Below are 22,948 nucleotides of genomic sequence, written 5' to 3'. Positions count from 1 at the left end.
CTGCTGTCCAACTCCAACACTAAATATTTACTGAGTGTAGTGCACTACTCTAACTCACCCCTCGGTTCCAAGGCACACAAATCACAGAATGCAAACATATTGGATAATAAAAACATACCTTTAATGGGGGCCTGATTTCTGGATCCTACAGGGGAAAATACTTAAGGGAATATACAGTTGGGTACAATACAGTAGTATGCAGTACAGTGTATTATCTGCAAGCAACCACCTCACAAATGTTCACGGGCCACCACACTTTACAATACGGAGTCTTCACACAATGATTACCTATACATACAATGGGCACAGACTGCCCACAGTCTCACAATTGGGCGTTTTACCTACGGTTCCTGGCCTAATGCCACTTCAAACCCACAGGCTAATGACCTGGACCCTACTCCCTCAAGCTGTAAAGCCTACTATTGGCTCAGGCATAATGCCTGTCTGGTACTCAGGCCTCTTTTCCAAGATGGCCTAGTACCCAACTAACCAAGGGGCCTGACGCCCTACTACACAAAGGGCATAGTGCCCAGCTAAACAAAGGGCCTAGTACCCTACTAAACAAAGGGCATTGTGCCCTGCTTCACATAGGGCCTAGTGCCCTACTAAACTAGGAGGCCTAATGCCCTGCTAAACAAAGGGCCTTGTGCCCTGCTAAACAAAGGGCCTAGTGCCCTACTAAACAAATGGCCTTGTGCTCTACTTCACAAAGAAATGTGGGCCCAAAGGCTTTATGACTTAATTCCCTAATTCAAATCCTAATTGCGCCGGGCCTTGTGCCCACTATTTGCCCACGGGCTTAGTGCCCGACTTGTGCTACGGGCATTGTGCCCAAGCTAACTAGCAGAAATTATACCTGAACAAGAAAATCAGTACACTACCCAGAGTTTGATTCTATGTGCTGCTTGGAACTAGGGCAAACCCAATTCTCTAGAAAAAACCCAACATAATAATCATGGAGAATTTCCCAGCGCACAACCGACAATGAAGCACTCTCTAAATATAGCACCAATCTGTTGTTTTGAATAGTATTTAAAATAATATAATTGGTATAAATAAAATTTAAAATACAGAATCTGCCCAAACACAGCAGTAGATTAAACAAATAGAAAACTCATAAAACTGACCCTAGTCTAACTACTGACAATCAGGATAGACTACGTCTAAAAGCAGTGTAAAATATTATACAGTAAAGGCGATGGTCGTAAACAGGCTCAATTTCCAATCCTCACACAGATCTGAAATTAAGTAAATCAAGAATCAGTGTCTATGTACAGGCATGTTTCTGTAACAAATCACTCTTGAACCATTGTAATTTGACATATTACCTGCATATTGCAGGTCTATCGGTAAGAATCCTCCAGTAGAATAACCATTACTTCAAACTGTACCACCTGACTGTGATCTGTTAAAAATTAAATATATTGATAGGCTAGTCCGGACCCCAGGATTTATGACATAAATGTTAATATTATGTGTACACATACCCGGATGATGTTAATAAGCAGATGGCAAAAAGAATTGAGAATAAATTATGAAAAGCTGAATAATTGTGTGTAAAGGTAAATTATTATCTCTTTAATTCCTGGTGGTGCAGGCAGAGCCGGATTTACACCTCATGGGGCCCTAAGCAAGATATTGGTTTGCCCCCCCCCCCAGCCCCGCACACGCGCCCCCCAGCCCCGCATGCCCCCCCTCCCAGCCCCCCACATGCCCCCCCGCCTCCCTGAAACAATCCATAGCACTATATTTTTTTAACACAGCATATACTCCTATAGTAAAGTAGAAGGGTAAGCTATGTGACACCATCCGGAAGTGACGTGCGTTCCACTGTGGAACGCACGCCGTCTCTCTCCCACGAATCGGCATTGTTCCATCACTGAGGACCTGCTTCGTGAGCGCGATTATAATTTTTTTATGTTTTGTCCCCCCCATCTGGGCCCCCAGAGAGCCGCTAGGCCCTAGGCAGGTGCCTAGGTTGCCTAGCGGGAAATCCGGCCCTGGGTGCAGGATCTACAATCTTGTCCCATACTTCATACCATGTTGTTTAGAAGTGGAGATTATCGTCCCCCTCTAATACTCCACTGGTAAACGGTGTTCCCCAATGTAAACCATGCAATCTTTCCGGGATGTAGGGGAACTCAGAACCGCTGTGGCCACAGCACTAATGAATGTCCTTAAATTAACTCCCGATCTGTGCAATTGGGTATCAGATCCAAGATTCCAACAATGGGTTTATGTCTGATGACAAAATCTATGTTAATTGCCAGCGCCTTTCATCCCACTATAGGTACTTTAGATCTCCACATCTAAACAACATGGTAGGCAAAACACACTTTTGGGCTTCCAAAAGGGCTCTTTGCCCTGTAATATATATATAACCCTAAGTTTCTCCCTATTTCAGTATCTCTCTCTTTTAGGGGCCTGTCAATACCAATAGGCCCCTTTCTTCGGTGATAAAGATGATTTTTTTTATCTACACTTATCGCCCTAAATTACTAAACTATATCATTATGGCAGTTGTCCCGATGAAATTTGTCTCACAGCGGAAAGGTTTAGCTTACCACTTCATCAAGGATTGATAAAGCAAGAACAGCTAAACGTGTGTAGGATATAGGTAGGTCACACTGTTTTATGCTACAGTCGGTCAGCATCTAACCTCTTATCACCAATTTCTAATGGTGGTTTATAAGAGACCATATATTGATATATCTTTCTGATTCACAAACACACAGCCATTTATACACTTTGTATGACGGCTAAAACTTCAGCTTTTAAGATCATAAGACCTACTATAAAACATCAATGGCACCAGCTGTTGAGAGGGGGGGGGGGGAAGACTTTGGGAATCTATGCATGCAAAATTAGGAGTCCATCAACAAACTATAGAGAACATGTATAACAAATAAACCAAGTAGCATTACCAGATGAATAAATATTCCTATGAACAACATATGCAGCAATAAAGTCTATAATAAAATAAACAGATCTGACATGCCATAGTGTTTCTCACCACAAGATGAATAAGTGACAAAATAGATAATAGACATGCATGTATGACATCATATATCTTATAATAAATTGGAAATTCTTTGTAAAAATCAATACACGGTTACATACACTATTCTAGTTAAGTTTACATCTTGAATCTGGAACTGTTTTCAAGCCACATGTATATGAACTATATGATTCCTAAAATACAAACTAGGAAATACTTACTTGGATGTAAGAGCTATATACTCCTGTGTGTATTATGATTTATGATTCTTACCATCAGGGCCGGACTGGGACTAAAAATCAGCCCTGGCATTTAAAGTACACAGGCCCGCCTCAGTTCCAGCTGGAAAGAAAATATGCAGCGCCGAACAGGGCGTGACCTCATTGTGTTGTGGGTGTGGCCAACATGGGGCATTGATACATACATTATAATAATACATTACATTTATCACGCCCTTCCAGCCACATCACGCCATCCCCCCAGGCAAATTATGACACCCCCAGCCCACTGTACTTATCTATGTTTCTGGTGCTGCTGACATCCATAAGGGTGGGAACTTCCTGTAGAGTGAGCAGGGAAGCTCTTTGTCTCACGAGATTACCAAATCTTGTGATACTTAGAGCTCCTCGGCTTGCTCTGCAGTCTGTGTTCTGTCCGGGAACTGGGAGCAGCTATCAGTTCCCTTCCCCTAACCAGAGGTGGATTAAGGCCCAAGGTATTTAAGACAGCAGGGTCCCTAACATTGTTATCATTTTAAACAAATACACAGGCACTACTGTTAGAAGCACACAGCTCTGCCTTCACAAGCAGTACGTTGTGAAGCGGGACATACCTCCCAACTGTCCTTGCAGTCGGACCAAATCCTGACTAAGGGAGACAGTCACCCAAATTCTGGACTGCCCCACCAGATTCAGGACAGTTAGCAGACTGTCCTGCTCTCTCCTACCTGTCTTGGTCACTTTCACCACTTGTAGCACCTGGTTTCTTTAGCTCAGTTCATTCTTGTCTTGATCCTGAAATATTGGATGCCCTATTTTGAAAAAAAAATGTGTACATGAGATTTAGAAAACTCCAACCAGCCTCGGTGTTAAAACAATAGCACTCACGTTTTATAATTAGCCCTCCCTCCAGTCCCCACAATATTAATAATATTCACATTTAATAAGTAGACCTATTTCCCTCCAACCAGCCCCAACATTAAATTAACAGTATACCCATTTACTCAAAACATATTTCCCTCCCTCCAAACAGTTCCAGCAATAAATTAAATAGCATTAAAGTTTAATAAAAATAGCCATTTTCCACAACCATCGACAACAAATAATTCATATTCACATTTAATAAGGAGTCCTCCTCCCCAAAATCAGTCCCATATTCAATTGATAGCCCTAAACCACCCCAGCATTAAATTAAAGGTTCTTTCACCTCACCTTAAATAATTAGCCCCCACTTACACTCCACCATGAAATAGCCTACCTCCCACACTATATTAAGATCCTCCCTTCCCCCACATATTTTATTAAAATACTGTGCGCGCACACACACACGCTATAGTTAAAATACTGCGCAAGCGCACACTATATGAACATGGCCAAACACACACGCACACTATAGCAACATGGGGCCACACATGCACAAAATTAGTCACACAATAAGCCACACACACTATTAGCCCCACAACCACACTATTAGCCCCACAGCCACTCTATTAGCCCCACAGCCACACTATTAGACACACTGTTAGCTCCACAGACACACTGTTAGCCCCACTGTTTGTTTGCCCCACTGTTTGTTAGCCCCATTGTGTGTTAGCCCCACTGTTTGTTAGCCCCACTGTTTGCTTGCCTCACTGTTTGTTAGCCCCACTGTTTGTTTGCCCCAGTTTACCCCACTGTTAGCCCCACTGTTAGCCCCACTGTTTGTTTGCCCCAGTTTGCCCCAGTGTTTGTTAGCCCCGGTGTTTGTTAGACCCGGTGTTTGTTTGCCCCACTGTTTGTTTGCCCCACTGTTTGTTAGCCCCACTGTGTGTTTGCCCCAGTTTGCCCCACTGTTAGCCCCACTGTTTTTTAGCCCCACTGTTTGTTTGCCCCACTGTTTGTTTGCCCCAGTTTGCCCCACTGTTAGCCCCACTGTTTGTTTGCCCCAGTTTGCCCCACTGTTAGCCCCACTGTTTGTTAGCCCCACTGTTAGCCCCACTGTTTGTTAGCCCCACTGTTTGTTTGCCCCAGTTTGCACCAGTGTTTGTTATCCCCACTGTTTGTTTGCCCCACTGTTTGTTTGCCCCACTGTTTGTTTGCCCCAGTTTGCCCCGCTGTTAGCCCCACTGTCTGTTTGCTCCACTGTTAGCCCCACTGTTTGTAAGTCCCACTGTTTGTTTGCCCCAGTTTGCCCCACTGTTAGCCCCACTGTTTGTTTGCCCCACTGTTAGCCCCACTGTTTGTTAGCTACACTGTTTGTTTGCCCCACTGTTTGTTTTCCCCAGTTTGCCCCACTGTTAGCCCCACTGTTTGTTAGCCCCACTGTTTGTTTGCCCCAGTTTGCCCCAGTGTTTGTTAGCCCCGGTGTTTGTTAGCCCCGGTGTTTGTTGCCTCACTGTTTGTTTGCCCCACTGTTTATTTGCCCCACTGTTTGATTGTCCCAGTTTGCCCCACTGTTAACCCCACTGTTTGATAGCCCCATGGTTTGCTTGTCCCACTGTTTGCTTGCAACACTGTTAGCCACACTATTACTTACACACACAGACACACTATTACTTACACAAACAGACCTTTTTACATCCAGCAGCAGCAGCACTCTGCGCGCTGGTCAGCGAACGGACAATCAGTGACTGCCGCCTATGCGAGTAATCACATGGAACGGCACCTGTCACGTGGTGCCGTCCAATGTGATTACTCGCATAGGCGGCAGTCACTGACTCTCCGTCCACCGAGCAGCGCGCAGAGTGCTGCTGCTCAGCGGACATGCGGATCGGCCCTTCTGGCATTTGCCAGAAGTGCCAGATGGCCAGTCCCGCCCTGCTTACCATATAGGTCAATGCACAACAAATGCATGAATGTACTTTAAATTACATATCCTCATTGAGGAAAGGAGTTGATGACAGAAATAATAAAATAATATATACCGTATACACTCGTGTATAAGCCGACTTTTTCAACACTTTTTTTTGCTGAAAAAGCCCCTCTCGGCTTATTTATACATGCATACTCATTCATTCATTCATTCTTTCCCTCTCGCTTTCTTTCTCCCTCTCTCTCTCCCTCTCTCTCTCTCTCCCATAGCCCCTTAATTAGTTGCGGGGGGGAAAATGCATATGTTTCTTTTGTAATCTTCTGGGAAATCTATATATTTTCATTTCTTTTTCAGAAACATTCCTATAATTATGAATGTGGGTACATTGCTATCCTGTGGATATGTTCCTCATTAGACACAGGTAATAGCGTGCAAAGTGCACTTAACAGGAACATGAATTATATGAACATTTATTTATTTATATAGCTCCAGCATATTCTGTAGCACAGATATTGCCGCATTGATACACAAACTCATGTACATCCTATAAATATGGACGCATTTACACCAGTGGGACAGTGGGCTGATGTGGGTATTTAATGATTTTTGGTACATTTGGAGACATTTTGGGAGCCTAAGTTGGAATGTACTTTCAGGGAATATGTGCTTATCAATACGCACAGTTATGGTTCTAGCTGTATATGTATTTATCTAATGCATAGAAACCACCCCCCAATATTTTTATTTTTGAAATTTCCCACCCTAGGTTTATACTCGAGTCAATAAGTTTTCCCAGGTTTTTGTGGTAAAATTAGGTGCCTCGGCTTATATTCGGGTCGGCTTATACTCGAGTATATACGGTACTTTCACAAATTGTTAAAAACATAAATTCACATATAGTCTCACTTTTCACTATTTGTTTTATATTTTGCCTTATGTATATACTTTTAATGCATATCAATAAAATTACATTTTTTAAAAATAACTTTTGTCTGTAGAGTGCCCTCTATTTGAATACCTATTCTTTTCCTTCTCATCTTGACCTGATATAATTATTATATTCTGAGAACCACCACCTATTGATAAATCATAAAAAAAAATATCTAAAAAGAATCTAATAGGAAAGGCTTTACATAGTTAGAATTTTGGACTAGTCTGGAGTGGACTCAAACTATACTGTGATTAAATGTCACTGTTTACAAACCATGCATAACACAAAAAAAATGAGGTTTGGTAAAACTGCACTTTTGTAAATCTCCCCCTTAGTGTTTCTTGCACGCCACAATACTGCATACTGCATCACAACTCTTGAATGTCACTTGCTGCTAGGCTTCAGGAAGTCACAAAGGAGTGGTGAACTAGCAACAGCACAGCAAAATTACTATTGCAGTGCTGCTTTCTTTTCCTACTACTGACCCAGCTTCCACACTCTCACAATCAGGAAGCAGGGGGAGGCAATCTATAGTGAGAAAAGGAAGAAACACTGCAGTAGTAACTATGCAGTGCTACTTCTATAAGATCCCAATTTTGGGATCTTAATAGTGTGTCTTGTGGTCCGAAAATATGGTACTTTTCGAATAGTATCCTATATATTGCTAGCGGCTAAAACAAGCATTTGAGAGCTGATAATCACATTCAAGAACATTTTAGTGTACATAGAATTTTGGTCACTACTACTATGATTTGGGAAGATGACTGAAAAGATAATTTAAAAAACTGAATGAGGAACTGTTAACAATAGAAAAACTACTTGTAAATGCAATAATCAGACCAAGCACTCACCTGTTCAGGGAGATGGATAGAGTGGAGGAATAGTACTCAGACCTAACACTCACCTGTTTGAGGAGATCGGGTCCTGAGAGTGGATATGGGGGGTAGGAGGAGCTGCTAGTTGGGGCAGTACAAGGCTTCATCTGGAAACTGTAAACTACACCTCGTAGTATGCCTGAGGATCCAGAAGGGAAGTGATTTCAGAGCCTGCCAGAAAAGAGGAGTTTGGTGCTTGAGGAGAAGTGCAGGATTATGGGCAAAGAGGAAGAAGGTATGGCTATGGGTAGAACCACTGTTTTTCAAGAGAAACCCACTTGGGAATTAGAGGTAGTGCAGCCAGTGCAAGAGAGTCTGCCAGTAACACCAAGGAGGGAGAGATTGCAGAGAAGACCACAGCCAGAGGAACCACCATCATTATAGAAAGACTGAATGCTTTGAGAAAAGCTGTCAATCTAATAGAGAGAGCTGTCAGAGTCACAAAGGGGATTGCCTGCATCAGAAAGAGAGCTGTCAATTCAAGAGCAAGATCTGCGATTAGAAGAGAGCAAGCTGCCAGTGGCAGAGACCAAGCTGCTATAATCATAGAGAGAGCTGTTATTGCCAGGGAAAAAGATGCCATAAACAGAGCTGCCATTATCCGGGCGAAAGCTGTCAGAGAGGAGAGTGCCATCCTGAACAGTTCCAGATGTCCTGTGAGAGTCCAGGGGGTAAAGGCAAACTTACCTTTACAAGCCAACGCCGCTTTAAATTTTAGCTGTAAACTCGCCGATTTCCGGCGAGATGAAAAAACCGGACCGTAATACATTTACCCCCAGATCTAGTTTAGGTGTCCAGAGTCCTGATTTGGTCCAGGGGGTGTCCAGACCTTTTCTTACCTCTTCTTACTTGTATTCATGCTACAATTATCATAGTGGCATTTGATACTACCTGTTGCTACATCAACTTTTTATGACTCAGAGTACGAAATCACAGTTATCGTTTTCATGTTACCTTTATTGTGTGTACTTAGATGCTGTTGGCTAGTTTAGTGTGTGCACCTGTAGGTATAAAAGTGAATAATGCAGTGTTAGTCCCATCCCTAAGTTTGAGTAATTGAATGCATTAATAAATTATCAAACAAGTCCATAGGGAGGAGAATTTAGAATATAAGCATCAATGGGGCAGGGACTGATGTGAATGACAAATATTCTCTGTACAGCACTCCATAATATGATTGGTACTAAATAAACTATAATAATAAGTAACATTAAATTCACAATACTGTAAGTATATTGTCTTTTGGAGGAAAAAAAGTCCTACAACAATGTGTCATCAAATGCTTAGCTGAAAGGCAATTAAAAGCCCTTACCAGTAAAGCACAAGGACCAGAGAACGGGGGTTGCGGCTGGAGGTTGCAGGGGTGTAATCCAAAATTAGGAAATGACAGTAATTCCTCCAATGTAAAAGGAGATAAGACGCTAGTAAGTAAAAGCTACAGTTTTGTTACAAATTGGTTGAACCTGTTCCATGTTTGTACATCAGTGATTTAGTTCAGAATAATTTGTTTTCTGTGAATAACATACCACATCATTTCTCTTAATCAGAAGTTACACTAATACATATGCTAAGCAATAAAGATCAGATTATTTCCACTGCTCCAATCTTCAGTATAATTCAATCTTTTCAACCTCAAGTAATTAGCAGGGATATTGTGTATGTTTGAAGATTACTTATTTCCATCATGAAAGTATGATTTTGCATGAATGTCTACGATTTATGTCCATGTGTAATGCCTTGTATGCTATGACGTTGTTAAGCAAAGCCGAGTTTAAACAATCATTAGATGTTTTACAATTGTTATAAAAGCAGTCTCAGTGCTGTTTTTAACCTGGATTGAAACAGACAATTTCAATAAATGGAAGGCTCAGGGGCTGGAGGTCTTAAGAGGGTAGGGATTACATCTCTTTAATGCTTGTGCTGTCATTTAGAGATGGTCCTTGTCTACAGTACCACAACTGAATACAACAAATAACATTAAATGTTGCTCAGGGATTATCTGCCTATCCCTAATGAAATTGCAAGGAATATGCTACAGCTATCCAAATTGGCAACATGAATATATATGTGAGAATTGTTTTGTGTATTTTACATAGATAGATGGATACTATTAGGAAACGGAATGTTTTCTTGGCTATTAAACATAACTATTGATATGCATAATTTTATATATATATATATATATATATATATATACACACACATATACACATATATATATATATATATATATATATATATACATATATCTTTACACATATATACATATATATATATATGTTACATATATATATATATATATATATGTACATATATATATACAAACACATATATATATATATATATATATATATATATATATATATATATATATATATACACAGTATATTGCAGTGTGTATCCTGTAATCAAGAACAGAGCACTTTCTTTTAGCCCATGATTACTTCCAATAAAGGAAACACTTAGTGTACAGCACAAAAAGAAAAATGCTTAGGAAATATTTTATGCATCTCACTATACTGTACATGCTGCCTGTGGTACTGTGCAAAGCAGACCTAATTATCTAGCATGTTGCGTGGTTCTATGACTTCTTTTTATACAGCCCCAATTTAAAGCATAGCTGACCACCACATGCAGACCCACACCATTATAACCATATATACCTTAAGCACATGCAGATTTATGCGAACATAGCAAAATTATGCACACCACATGCAGATGCATGCATGCCAACTATATGCAGCCTCATCATGCATATGTATCAAATATAATAATGTTCCTTAAGCAAAAAAAAAATGTATATTATTTTTATGTTTATATTTGCATTTTGGGTGCATCTTTAAATGTTAACAGCAAATAACAACTTTCCACATGTAAAATAAGTTACCATTTGGGCACAAATATCTAATTTAAGCTTATCATTCACATTGAAATCTTGTATCATTTCTTCACCTTCAGTTGCAGATCTATTTGGAAGAAATGTGATCTGTACCAAACTCCTGACAAACCTAGCTTAGTGATAAACAATTATTATGCTTAACCACAGATCTTCTTTTAATGTCATAAGTACTCATTCTTCTTCTAGCTCACCATGGACACATTTTACAGCCTGATAATGCAAAAAGCCAAGCCAAAAACCCATCTGTAAATGGTCTGTCTTTGACATCTTCAGGAGCAAATAACTGCAGTTTGTTCATGTTCATTGTTGGTTCATGGAAAACTTAACCTTTCTTATCTCACACTAACAAATCTCTGAAACAACTGCCACTATCCCTTCTATCGTGAAACATGCACACATCTCTTCTATCCTCACTAGACCATTTCTCAACTCTACCTCTCTCTCCAAATATCACCCCATTTCTCTCATCCCCTTTATTTACAAACTACTTGAGCGGCTTGTATGCAACCGCCTGACTGGCTTTCTCTCCACTCACTCCCTCCTCAACCCCCTGTTTTTGGTATTACACCCTCTATACTCCACCAAGATTGCTTTCTCTAAAGTGACCAATAATTCACAGCTAAGTTGAAGGTCCACATCTCTTTATTCATCCTTGTTGACCTCTCTTCCACTTTTGATACAAAAAACTCACTCTCTTGGACACACTACACTGCATTGGCCATTGCAGCACTATTCTCTGCTGGTAAATCTCCTACCTTTCTAGCCACTCCTCTACTTCTGACACATCCTCTACTGTACCACTCTGCAAATCCCTACACTGGTTCCCAATTACCTCCAGAATTTAGTTCAAGCAACTAACCCTGCCCTGACCTACTCCACTCCCTCATACATGTCTGACCACACTCTCATGAACAGAAAAATCATCCAAATAATGAATAACTGAACTGACCCCGGTCTGTTCCTTTATTATCCACACTAGAAAGCTTTCTATAAAGCATACAAGATGAACAGCCCATGGGCAGACAAACCAAACTAAGTTATACATCAATGGCAACTAGTTACAATTAGATAAAAAAAAATCCTATCTGCATGCTTAGTTGGCGGACCTTGTTATAATGGAAATAAACGCTCATTTTTCCTCCAGCACAGCAAGGGACATATTTGACAGCAAAAACCCTTGTAATCCATCTGTCTTTGAAATGCCGAGGAGCAAATCTAATACCTTCCCAGAAGAAGGCCAAAGAATATGCAGCCAAAATAAATTTATCTCATACTCTGAATTACACATTAGCCCCAATGGTACCCCTGGCGCCATTAGATTTTCAAATGGCACACCAGCCTTCTGTCATCTCTTCACGCCTTACCTTTTCTAATGCTCTTTTTTGCTTGTATCACTAACCATTTCTTCGTCAACTGTTTACACCCTTAAATATAAAGAGAAAGATGAATGCAATACCCTTGGAAAACAAAACCAGAGCAGCAACCCTAGGCACACTTGGCCATTAGAGTTACCCCCTGTATGTGCACGCCAGCTTTGCTATTCCTGCCATACTGTACCATGCAACATCCAGCTGCTGTTTAACAGTGATGGCATCACCACCCTCTCTATTTAACACAAACCATCTGACAAATGAACTTCAGGCAAGTGAAGTCAAGTTAGACTGCGTCTGTCATCAGTGCACCGAACTTGTCCATCTGGAGGAGAGATATATCAGCTATGGCACAAATCACCTACCTTACAACTCTTTGTTTTACACTTATCTCTAGTCTACCACTCTTTATTCAACACTGTCTGTTTTCTGCCTTCCTTAGGCCCCTATTTATTAATGACTGCTTTTTAAACATGAATTGGATTGAAGGATTGAAAGATAGTGTGTATTTATTAAAAATCTTCAACAGGAACAACAGTCACGAAAAGCTGCCTAGCCTGTGAAGATCGCTCTACTATCTTTTCTGAGGTCACTATTGCAAAGTGACCAAATGCAGTAAAATAGTGACCGGAGGGGAGAGCATTAAGATGCGGCGAACAAAGGCACGTCTATGTGAAGTACCGATTGGATCAGCTGTTTAACCTCAGCCCAGAAACGTGTCAATTTGGGACAGGTCCACCATATGTGGAGGAAGGTACCTTCATGGGAGCACCCCCACCAACAGTGGTCAAAAGATTCAGGGAGTAAGTATCCTGTGGAGCCGGGAGGGAACGTAATACCATCGTTACAACACACCTTATAAGCATTGTTTTTTATTTTAACACAGATTGAGTTGGGGGCAGTTTTCTCATGGATCTCCGACCATTCTTCATTCAAGGTCGCAACTGCATAGTATAGCATGGAAATGAGACCTTTCATAGAGGATTGACGGAGATAGAGATTTTAAAATGTAGTAAGAGGACGGGAAGAAAGGCGAGTATTAGCTGTGTGATGAAAGTGAAGGTGCTGCAGGTATTGATAGAAGTATTTTGAGGGAATGTGCAGTCGAGATTGGATGTCAGAGAATAAAGGGAATGCTGCCATGGATTTTAGGTCATTTAAATATCGAACTCCCCTCGAGAGCCATGGAGAGAACGCCTTGGGGGATAGACCCGGGGAAATCTCTGGTGAGTTAAATATTGATATCAGTGGAGAGGGGTAGGAGGAGAGGCCATATTTTTGAGAAGATGAGTCCCAGACTGCCAGGGTGTGTGAAATGACTGGGTGAAGCAGGGAACGTTTTGGGCAACGAGCCCGTGGGTGCCAAAGGAGAATAGATGGAGAGAGCATTCCCAGACCTTCAGCCTCAATATTGACCCAGACTCTAGGGGATTCTGGATGAGTTAAAGAGGTCTAGGGAGGATATTCATCTTGACCGCTTTAATACGGCCTATCCAAGAAATGTATCATAGCGACCATGTGGTGAGGTCTAGTTTGACTTGAGCAAGAATGCGTGGAAAGTTAGCTTGAAAAAGCTGGTGGTGATGTTTAGAGAGAGATTGACGTAGCATCTCGGGTTTTGCGGCGGGAGGAACGGGACCAGTCTGGCTGCGGGGGCACTGAATGTTGGGCCTTCGAAGAGCCAGACTGTGAGGCAGACTTCATGGGGAGGATGGCCAGTTTAGCCAGTAAGTCCCGTCCTTAATCTAGCATTTTGATGATATGAGAGGTGTTGACTGCGAAAACCTGAAGCTGGAATGGGAAGCACCAGCGTTACCGAATATTATGTTGCCGTAAGATCCTAGTAACAGGTTGTAGATCCCATCGTTTTTGGATCTTGGAAGGTACAAGGTCCTGAAACAGATGGATATCCATATTCCGGATGGAGAGAACAGATTGATCTCTAATGGCAGTCAGGATACAGTCCCTAGTGTGGAAATAGTGCAAGCAAACAATAATGTCTTGAGGAGGTAGACCGTTTGCAGGACAAGCCCGCAGGACCCTATGGGCGCTATCCATAAGACAGTCTGTGTCAGAAACCAAATACTTCATCCCACAAAGGATTCATTTGGGGGAAGATCCAAAAAACGTGGAAAAGATCTTCCCCGCACTCCCTCCAACAGGTCTGAGGTACCTTGCGCCAAATTTTGTGCAGCTTAACTGGGGTGTAATATAGTCTGTAAATCATTTTAATTAGCATCTCCGAGTGATTAATGCATTTTGACATCACATATACATTTTTGAAAATGTGATCCCAGTCCTCATCTGCCAAGGGATGACGAAGGTCAGATTGCACATGGACTTGCCATTGATAGGGTTTTTAAATACAAAATTAAATCTGTTCACTGGCTACCCCTGGTTGATTGGAGAACATTTCATACCCACTGACCAGTATGATCAAGCCAAGGAGATGGTGGCCTTGTGGCTGCTGATGGTACATCGTTGAGTAGTCTCCAAGTATAAAACAGTGGCTGGCTGGGCTGGAGGGTAGGGGGCATATGATCCCCTGGGCCAGTCCCATAGTGGGCTACCTTGGGCTGGGTCACTGGGCCTCATGCATTTATTTTTCTTTAAAATGTTCCTAATAGGCAGCTGAGCCAGGTTTCGACCCCTGGGCTAAAGTCTGACTGCCAGTCCCTGATAAAGAACCCATGTAGTTTTTATGTTGTGCTTTTAAAACAGAGAATATTTGGAGTAACAGAGAAGGCAACCATATCATGGTATCCAGAAATTAATGCCTTTGTGCATATGCCATAAGAATGACATATTACTGGCCTTAAATTAAAGTCATCAGGTCTTGCTTACATATCTCCTCTGACCTTTGCCCCAGAGACCCCCCATGGCCAGATTGGTCCATCCCGATCAAGTGGACTTTATCCTGGGCCATTTTTCTTCTGGGTGCAGCCCACCTTCGTCTATCTACTTGTCTAAAATGATCATCCTATCAGACAATGCCCTGCCATTATGTTTCATAGGGATTGTAGCATGCTTTGCACGCAAAACTTAGTCGTTTATCATCATCCTCCTCATCTTAATTCAGCATAATAGTGCGAGCATACAATACCAGGTCATTCAACTCAAGCTATTCTTTGTATCTCTGATTTTTTAATCAGACCCATTGCCGGAGGTGTATAAAATCAAGCATCTAGCTATGCAGTCTCCATTTGCAAACATTTGTGATACTGAAGAGCTCAGTGACTTCAAGTGTGGTACTGTGATAGGATGCCACCTTTGCAATAAGACGGTTTGTGAAATTTCATCCCTGCTGGATATTCCATGGTCAACTATAAGTGATATTATTATTTAAGTGGAAGCGTATAAGAACAACAGCAACTCAGCCACAAAACGGAAGACCACGTAAAATCCCAGAGCAGGGTCAAAGACTGCTAAGTTGCATGGTGTGTAAAAAATTGCCAATGCTCTGCTGATTCCAAAGCTGAAGAATTCCAACTTTCCACTGGCATTAATGTAAGCACAAAAGCTGTGCAGCGGGAGCTTAATGGAATGGGTTTCCATAGCTGAGCAGCTGCATGCAAGCCTCACATCACCAAGACCAATGCCAAGCGTCGGATGGAGTTGTGTAAAGCACACCGACACTGGTCTGTGGCGCAGTGGAAAAGTGTCCTGTGGAGTGATGAATCACGCTTCTCTGTTTGTCAGTCAGATAGGCGAGTCTAGGTTTGGCGGATGCTTAGAGAACGTTACCTGCCTAACTGCATTATGCCAACTGTGAAGTTTGGTGAGGAGGGAAAATGGTATGGGGCTGTTTTTCTGGGTTTGGCTGAGGCCCCTTATCTCCAGTGAAGGGAAATCTTAATGCTTCAGCATACCAAGTCATTTTGGACAATGCTATGCTTCCAACTTTGTGGCATCAGTTTGAGGAAGGCCCTTGTCTATTCCAACAAGACTGTGCCCCAGTGAACAAAGCAAGCACTACAAAGACATGGTTTGATGAGTTTGGTGTGGAAGAACTTGACTTGCCCTCACAGAGACCTGAACTCAACCCCATCGAACATCTTTGGAATGAACTGGAACGCAGATTGTGAGCCAAGCCTTCTAGTCCAACCTCAATGCCTGACCTCACAAATACTCTACAGAATGAATGGACACACATTCCCACAGAAACACTCCAACATCTTGTGGAAAGCCTTCCAAGAAGAGTGGAAGCTGTTATCGCTGCAAAAGGGGGACCAACTCATATTAAAGAATATGTATTTGAATACAATATCATTACAGTCTCTGTTGGTGTAATGGTCAAGCATCCTTATACTTTTGTCCATATAAAGTAGGTAGAATATAAACTCACAAAAGAACGCACAGAAAAAAGAAAACTATTCAATTAATGTTACCTGTAGATAATATAGGCATTAATGAGAAAACATGTAAATTAAAAGAAGATTGCTTCATGAAAATCCATTATTAGGCTGTTCTTAATGTTTACTGTACAAAAGATATAATTTTACAGTTGCTTCTGATTTCAAACACATGTTTTATCATGCACGCTCAGCCGTCATAATTAGTTTTAGAGACTTAGACTAGCCCTGTAGCTGGAGCAAGTGATACGGCAGAGAACCAGCTTACTTCCGCGTGCGCCGGAGGTTGACTTGGACGTTGCTGCATGGGAACAACCTTACTGTACATTGACTATGTGCATACGTCCATTCTCTTCACCTTTCCCTCCCTGAAATGACATGGTGTAGTAAGTTTACTTTTTGCTCCAAGACTACTGCTGCGTTCCTTGACATATAGTCCAGCTCTACACATGCGTAGAATAAATGTGTGGACAATACGCACAAAATCGTCAGATACACTCCTTAATGACTCAATAACTTAGTGGTGTAGAATTTCTTTAGAAATGAGAGGTTGGTGCAAGAGATTCTGTCTCTGGCCAACCAACAACCAACTGAAGCAAGAGTTAGTAGCTAGGTAGAATTCCACACTTTATGCACACTGCTGTACCACTATTTTTTTGTTTTACAGTGATTGTATCCTTTATTAAATTGCCATATATTTGTGATTCTGCTTTTAATTTAATTTTAGCCAGAGAGCTGAAAAATTGGGAAAAATTTGGACAATTGTGAGGAGATCATTGGAAAATAGATTGTAAATAACTGTAAATTAATGTTGATATAAATAGTAATGTAGGACCAAAAATAACTCAAAATCACATCTATGTACTTATGTTCCACAATTTGTTAATGAAATCCAGATCCAAAACCAAAACCAAAGCTCATGAGGATTTTTCACCAAAACCAAAACACAAAGATGGTTTTAGAACCAAAACCAAAATATGGGGATCTGCACACATTTCTACATAAAACACATGGTCTGGACTCTACAGGGCAAACAGATCACATGGCAGTTTTCTTTTATGTCTGGCAAAATAAAATGGAATAGATGGAAATGAATTGCAGTCAGAAATTATTGCAAGTGTAATTGGCAATTGACTTTATACCCCCAATTTACCTTGTCAGCAACATGAAGAAATTATGTAGAGCATTCCATACTAGTGGAATCATTGCCAACAGAAACATTCTACTCTTGGTGCAAATTTCAACATGTAACAGGACAACGTATACTTCAAAGCTGTGCAAAAACTATTTGGTGAAGAAACAGGTTGCCAGAGTACTGTCTTTGGTGTACTCGCCGATACAATCACCAGATCTCAACCCGATTGAAGTTCTGTGAGATGAGCTTGACCATAAGGTCAGGGACAATGACCTACAAGCAAATCACACTTCTGGGAAGAGCTACAGCAGTTGTGGGTACATATTTCCACTGAATATCTTCTAAAAGTGACACTAGAATGTCGACCGTCTATAAAGCTGTAATTGGTGCAAATGGAGGATCGATGAAAGCAAAGTGTATGATTTATTTACATAATGCCTACAATATTACACAGTACTGCGCAGATAATATATAATCATTTACATCAGTCATATTTATATAATAAAGTGTGAGCTTCAAATATTGCACACAAAACTAGAGGATGCATAGAGGGTAAAGGCTGCTGTGGTAAAGATAATTGAAACATGTGGCCCTGTGTACATAGAAATGTGCTAAGAATAGACACACTGTTAATACGTTGTATGACAGTGCAACGTCCTCTCAAATGAATTGCTCATGTGTGGTGTATATCTGAAGTGGTAACTGCCAGGAGTCTGTGACAGCTTCTGCTTGTCACATTTTTCTTGCTGACAATAATAGGCTTAGCGACACTGCTGTTTAAAAAAACAAGTTTTGTTTGTTTTTTTAGGTATAGCTTGTTGACATTTTTGAGCACCAAAATATGTTTAAGAAATAAAAGCTGCATTGTATGAATATTATTTGGATAAGATATTATTCCAATATTTGTAAAGTACAATAGTTGATGGAGTGATGTTAGTGATGCCTACAATCACATTGTAGAGACAATTGTTAGATGTTTGTGATGGTATAATAAGAGAAATGAAACGAATTAACTCATGGCTATATCTAAAGGAATAATGTGAGATTACCCTATGTGCAGGCTGAGGTCTATCCTGGAGGGAAACAAATACACTACATGCAAACTAGAAAATAAATGAGATCGGGTATGGGTCATGGTATTTGCTCATTCCTGGATACCTTGCAACAGTGGTAAAGGGTTGTGAAAGATTTTCAGAGATGAGTGAATGGAAACAATAGTAGTGTTCCATCAAAGGAGAGTGTAATATGCTACTTATGGTGATGGTACTTACAAGCAAGTACCAATCTGTCATAGGGCTGCAGCTGCTGATGTCAGACTTAATAAGCCAGCTCAGTGCACACTACAGTACCAGAGCAGCAAGTGCTTTGGCGTCTGTCTTTGCTTTTGCATTGTCATTACCATTTCTGATCCAGGTTGTCCCTAACTACTGCTGTACCAGTTTCTCATCTAAATCTCAGTTACTAACCTTTACTTGTGTGATCTTGCATCTGTCAGCTTGTGACCCTGACCTTTGGTCTGCCCTTGACAATGTCTGCTGCCTAGTGGGGAGAACCTGGGGTTGTGACCTGTAAGTGACTCACTGTACATTCCAGCTCTTTCTTGCAGGTGTCCCTGTAGTCGCCCATTAGACTTTACACCTTAGGTTAGCCAGTGTCAATCACTATTAGAGAGTTCATGACACTGCATACGCTGTCTGTGACATAAAAGGTTAATGAGAAGTATACACGAAAGCTGTTTGTGCAACCTTTTACAATTGATTTGTGCTAATAAGTTAAATTTTAATAAAACCATCTCCGGATAACTCAAATGAGAAGGAACAGCTGAAGGGTATTATGTGAAGAATGGGCAGAATGCACATAGTTTCACATGGTTGGGGGTAGATTATTATGCAAATATTTTTGAACAATGTCACTATGATGGTTAGTGCTGAAAGAGTTAAGTAATATATTTTTAACTATGTGCCATAGTAATCTTGCTAATTATATGGCTTGACTGTACTCATAAAGCCTTAAGGCATCTGTCCATCTGGCCTTCAACTGGACAGCTACTCAATTCTTTATGCATGTGAAATGAAGGGATTATGATGATAGAATATAATTGTAAATCAATGTTTACATTTTTATGTCTTACCTTAATAAAACTTACTGTAACCTCAACAATGTTTTATTGCATTAAATTAGTTTTTATTTTGGGAATGATTATATATCGGAGGTAATCGTTATCCCGATGCTTGGGACACTGACAACCACTATTCCTTCAAAAAAAAGGATTTGTTAAAAATTAGCATGATCTGGGTTTCTGTATATGCCCCCAACTCTAGGCAGATCCCGTTTTTTTTAAATATACTTTGGCACTCATAGATAAACATAAGTGGGGTAGCTTGATCATATTAGGAGAGTTTAACTTGGTAGTGGACTTGAGACTAGACAGGTTGACTGCATTGGTGTTTGGGAAGCTTTTAGCAGAACATGGCCTCTATGATGTTTGGAGAGTAGCATTACTAAATGAACGAGACCAGACATATTTTTCCTTTGTCCATAACACATACTTCCAGATTGATATTATTCTCTTCGACAAATGGGTACTACAGAATAAACGCAAAGTTCAGATTTTTCCCATGACATGGTCAAATCATGCCCCAGTGGTATGGTCCTGGAAGCTAGGGAGCCCACCCCCTCCCCCGTGGCGTCCTCCTGCTTACTTACTGTCCTCTTTGGAAGCCAAGCTGGCTATTAAGGAGTCTCCCCTTCTCTTTGTACAAACTAATGACCCCAAGGAGGCCTCTAAATTTCAACTACTGGCCCTTACAGCAGTTGTCAAAGGGACAGCCATCCAGGTTGCTTCTACTCTAAGAAAGGTTAATATCCATTACCAGCAGAAATTATAACTCCAGTTTATGCTACAGGAATCCCAGAATAAGGAACACCCCACTTGATCCCTTGGGTCAGAAATCTCTTTGGTTATATAGGCTTTCTTCTCTAAATCCCAAGCTGATAGATCCAGACCAAGTTGAGTTTGTCAGGGGCAAGCAGGCTCCGACAACTCCAGATGAGTTTCTCACTTCATAGAACATGTCCACAAAAACAATAACGCTGTGCTACTGCTCTCTCTAGAAGCTGAAAAAGCGTCTGACAGACTCCACTGGTCATATCTGGCAAGGGTCCTTGCGTGGTTTGGTACTTTGTAGGCCATCATGGCACTATATGCTCTCCTCCACACGGGTGTTTAATGATGGCTTCCATCCTCTCAGACTTCCCATTAGCTGACCTACAATGGGTCCCTTCGGACTAGAAACTTCCAGCCCACAACTTGCTTGCTTTAACTAGGGGCGCCTTGATGGTGTAATTCCCCGTCCCACCACTAATGTATCGATACAAGCAGTGGCGCTGATTCCTGACCTAAATCTTTCATTGTGGGTTTCCAGATGGATTATATCCTTGAGCCATCCGTTTGACTTAGGAACGTACACCTACTTTACCCACCTCAGTGAACGCTACCATATTCCCAGAAGTGAATTTTACAAATATCTCCAGCTATGGCACTGGATTTCAGCACAGCCGGTTAAGGGACTTTCCATATGACCCTCCAACATTATACTTTACCAAACTAACAAAGGGATGCAATAACGCTAGTATCACCTTCTGGTACAATCTTATTAATTCACAATCTGACCTTCCCAAATCTAGGGTTCAGCTACAGAGGGAGGCAGATCTCCACTTAGAATTCTCCGTCGAGGAGTGGGAACGTATCTTCCGAAACTCTTAATATGTCCAGATGTTTAAACCACACAGAAATGTTAGTTAAGCTGATTAATCAGTTATATGTTACCGTTGAGAAATTACATAGGATGTGGCCCTCTGTGTCCCCACTCTGTTGGCCTAATTGCTTAGAACGAGGTGACATTTTCCACACCTTCTGGTCCTGCCCAGTTATGGACCAAAGTTTTAGATTTATAGGAGGCGATTTTCTGGCATCCTGTTTCTCTTCCCCAAAGCTGGCACTCCTACACGACTATCCACCTTCTGTTTCGGAATAGGATAGATATGTGCTGGGGCATGTCCTTATAGCTACTAGGGCAGCCATAGCACAAGAATGGAAAAAACCATCACCTTCCTCACTTACAAAGATATGTTCCTTTGTCAGGCTTCTTTATAGTTTGCCAATGTCGACTTTTTGCAATCATCAGTGTTAGATTGCTAACATATTTTTATTCGTTTAGGAGGTTTGAAGTATATATGTTCCACTATGTACTTATGGACATATTTCTGTACTTTCAGGTTTGTGACCAACTCTTTGTGATCTTTTGAGGTGTTCCTTCCCCACTATGTGCCCCTCTTCCCCATATTTTAACACCCTCTCCTTACCCTTTTTTTTGTACCCTTTGCAAAAATAATGGAAATATTCTGTTAAAAATAAAAAAATTTACATAATTTGTAGGCACATACGCTAATATTCAAATACCATTCATTCTCAAGATATGTTTTCATTTGAATCAGGGTATATGTAACTTGCAGTATGCAGACAGACAGAACAGTTATATTACCACCTCATAATACTATACTCATTAATAAGAATATGTCTAAAAAAACTTTTTTTCCCATGAAATACATAAATCAGGATGATCTTAATGCGTACTGTACATAAAATGCATTTTTATAGTTTCTCTTGCAAACACATGTTGTGTGTTATCTAGTGATACGCATACTTGTAGTCATCAATGTCAATCAGCACTTACACCTGCCCTGTGGCTGGTGCAAATAATATGGCTAAAAAAACCACACATGTACAAGATGCCCAGATCTTGAATCGGCCGCATCCACGTTGGCACCCCTTAGCACGCCCTTAATGTACATTGCCTATGTCATCAAAAGATGATCAGTATACAAAATATTACCAAGGACTTCTTAATTCATAATTAACATTGTCAGTTACTGCCAATCTGGGCATGGTGTGACATAAAAAAATAATAGCTCAATAAACAAAAAATATTTTTAAAAGTTATGATAAAAATATCATGGAATGCCACAAAGTTTAACAATATATTTGAAAAATTGTCACGAGCCACGGCGGTACTCACAGCCGCAGCGGCTTGCTTCTGGCTCCCTCTGGCGTCCCGGCCTTCACCTTGACGACCGGGATGTCATTTCCCCTTCCTGCCCGGCCATCGCCAAGGCAACGGCCGGACGCCTTTCACATAGCGCTGCGTCCTGGCAGTGTTGGAAGCCGGGCGCATGCGCAAAAACGGGCACAGCCTGTGGGCTAATTAATGCAGGGGGCTGTAGTTACAGGCATTAGCTTGCATCTGTGTGCGTCTGTCAGGGACTAGCCCTGATTGGTCTGGTTCTATATTGCTGATTAGTCTGCAGGGGTGCATGTAA

General features: G+C 41.1%; 1 long non-coding RNA gene across 2 annotated transcripts in view; it reads right to left on the bottom strand.

The window, feature by feature from the left end:
* The window catches only part of LOC142143642 (uncharacterized), a 150,744-nt gene that overhangs the window by 45,735 nt on the left and 82,061 nt on the right, over nucleotides 1-22,948 (bottom strand). Inside the window, exon 3 of one of the 2 annotated variants that reach the window (XR_012689559.1) lies at nucleotides 3,937-4,028. The exons of the other annotated variant lie outside the window; for it this stretch is intronic. This is a non-coding gene — a long non-coding RNA (uncharacterized LOC142143642). Of the gene's footprint in view, nucleotides 1-3,936; nucleotides 4,029-22,948 lie in introns of those variants that run through there. 2 annotated transcript variants of the gene reach the window in all.

Source organism: Mixophyes fleayi, chromosome 1 (assembly GCF_038048845.1).
Source record: "Mixophyes fleayi isolate aMixFle1 chromosome 1, aMixFle1.hap1, whole genome shotgun sequence".
Classification (NCBI taxonomy): Eukaryota; Metazoa; Chordata; class Amphibia; order Anura; family Limnodynastidae; genus Mixophyes; species Mixophyes fleayi.
Note: the sequence above shows the minus strand (reverse complement) of the source record. Positions and strands in the feature narration are given on the sequence as shown.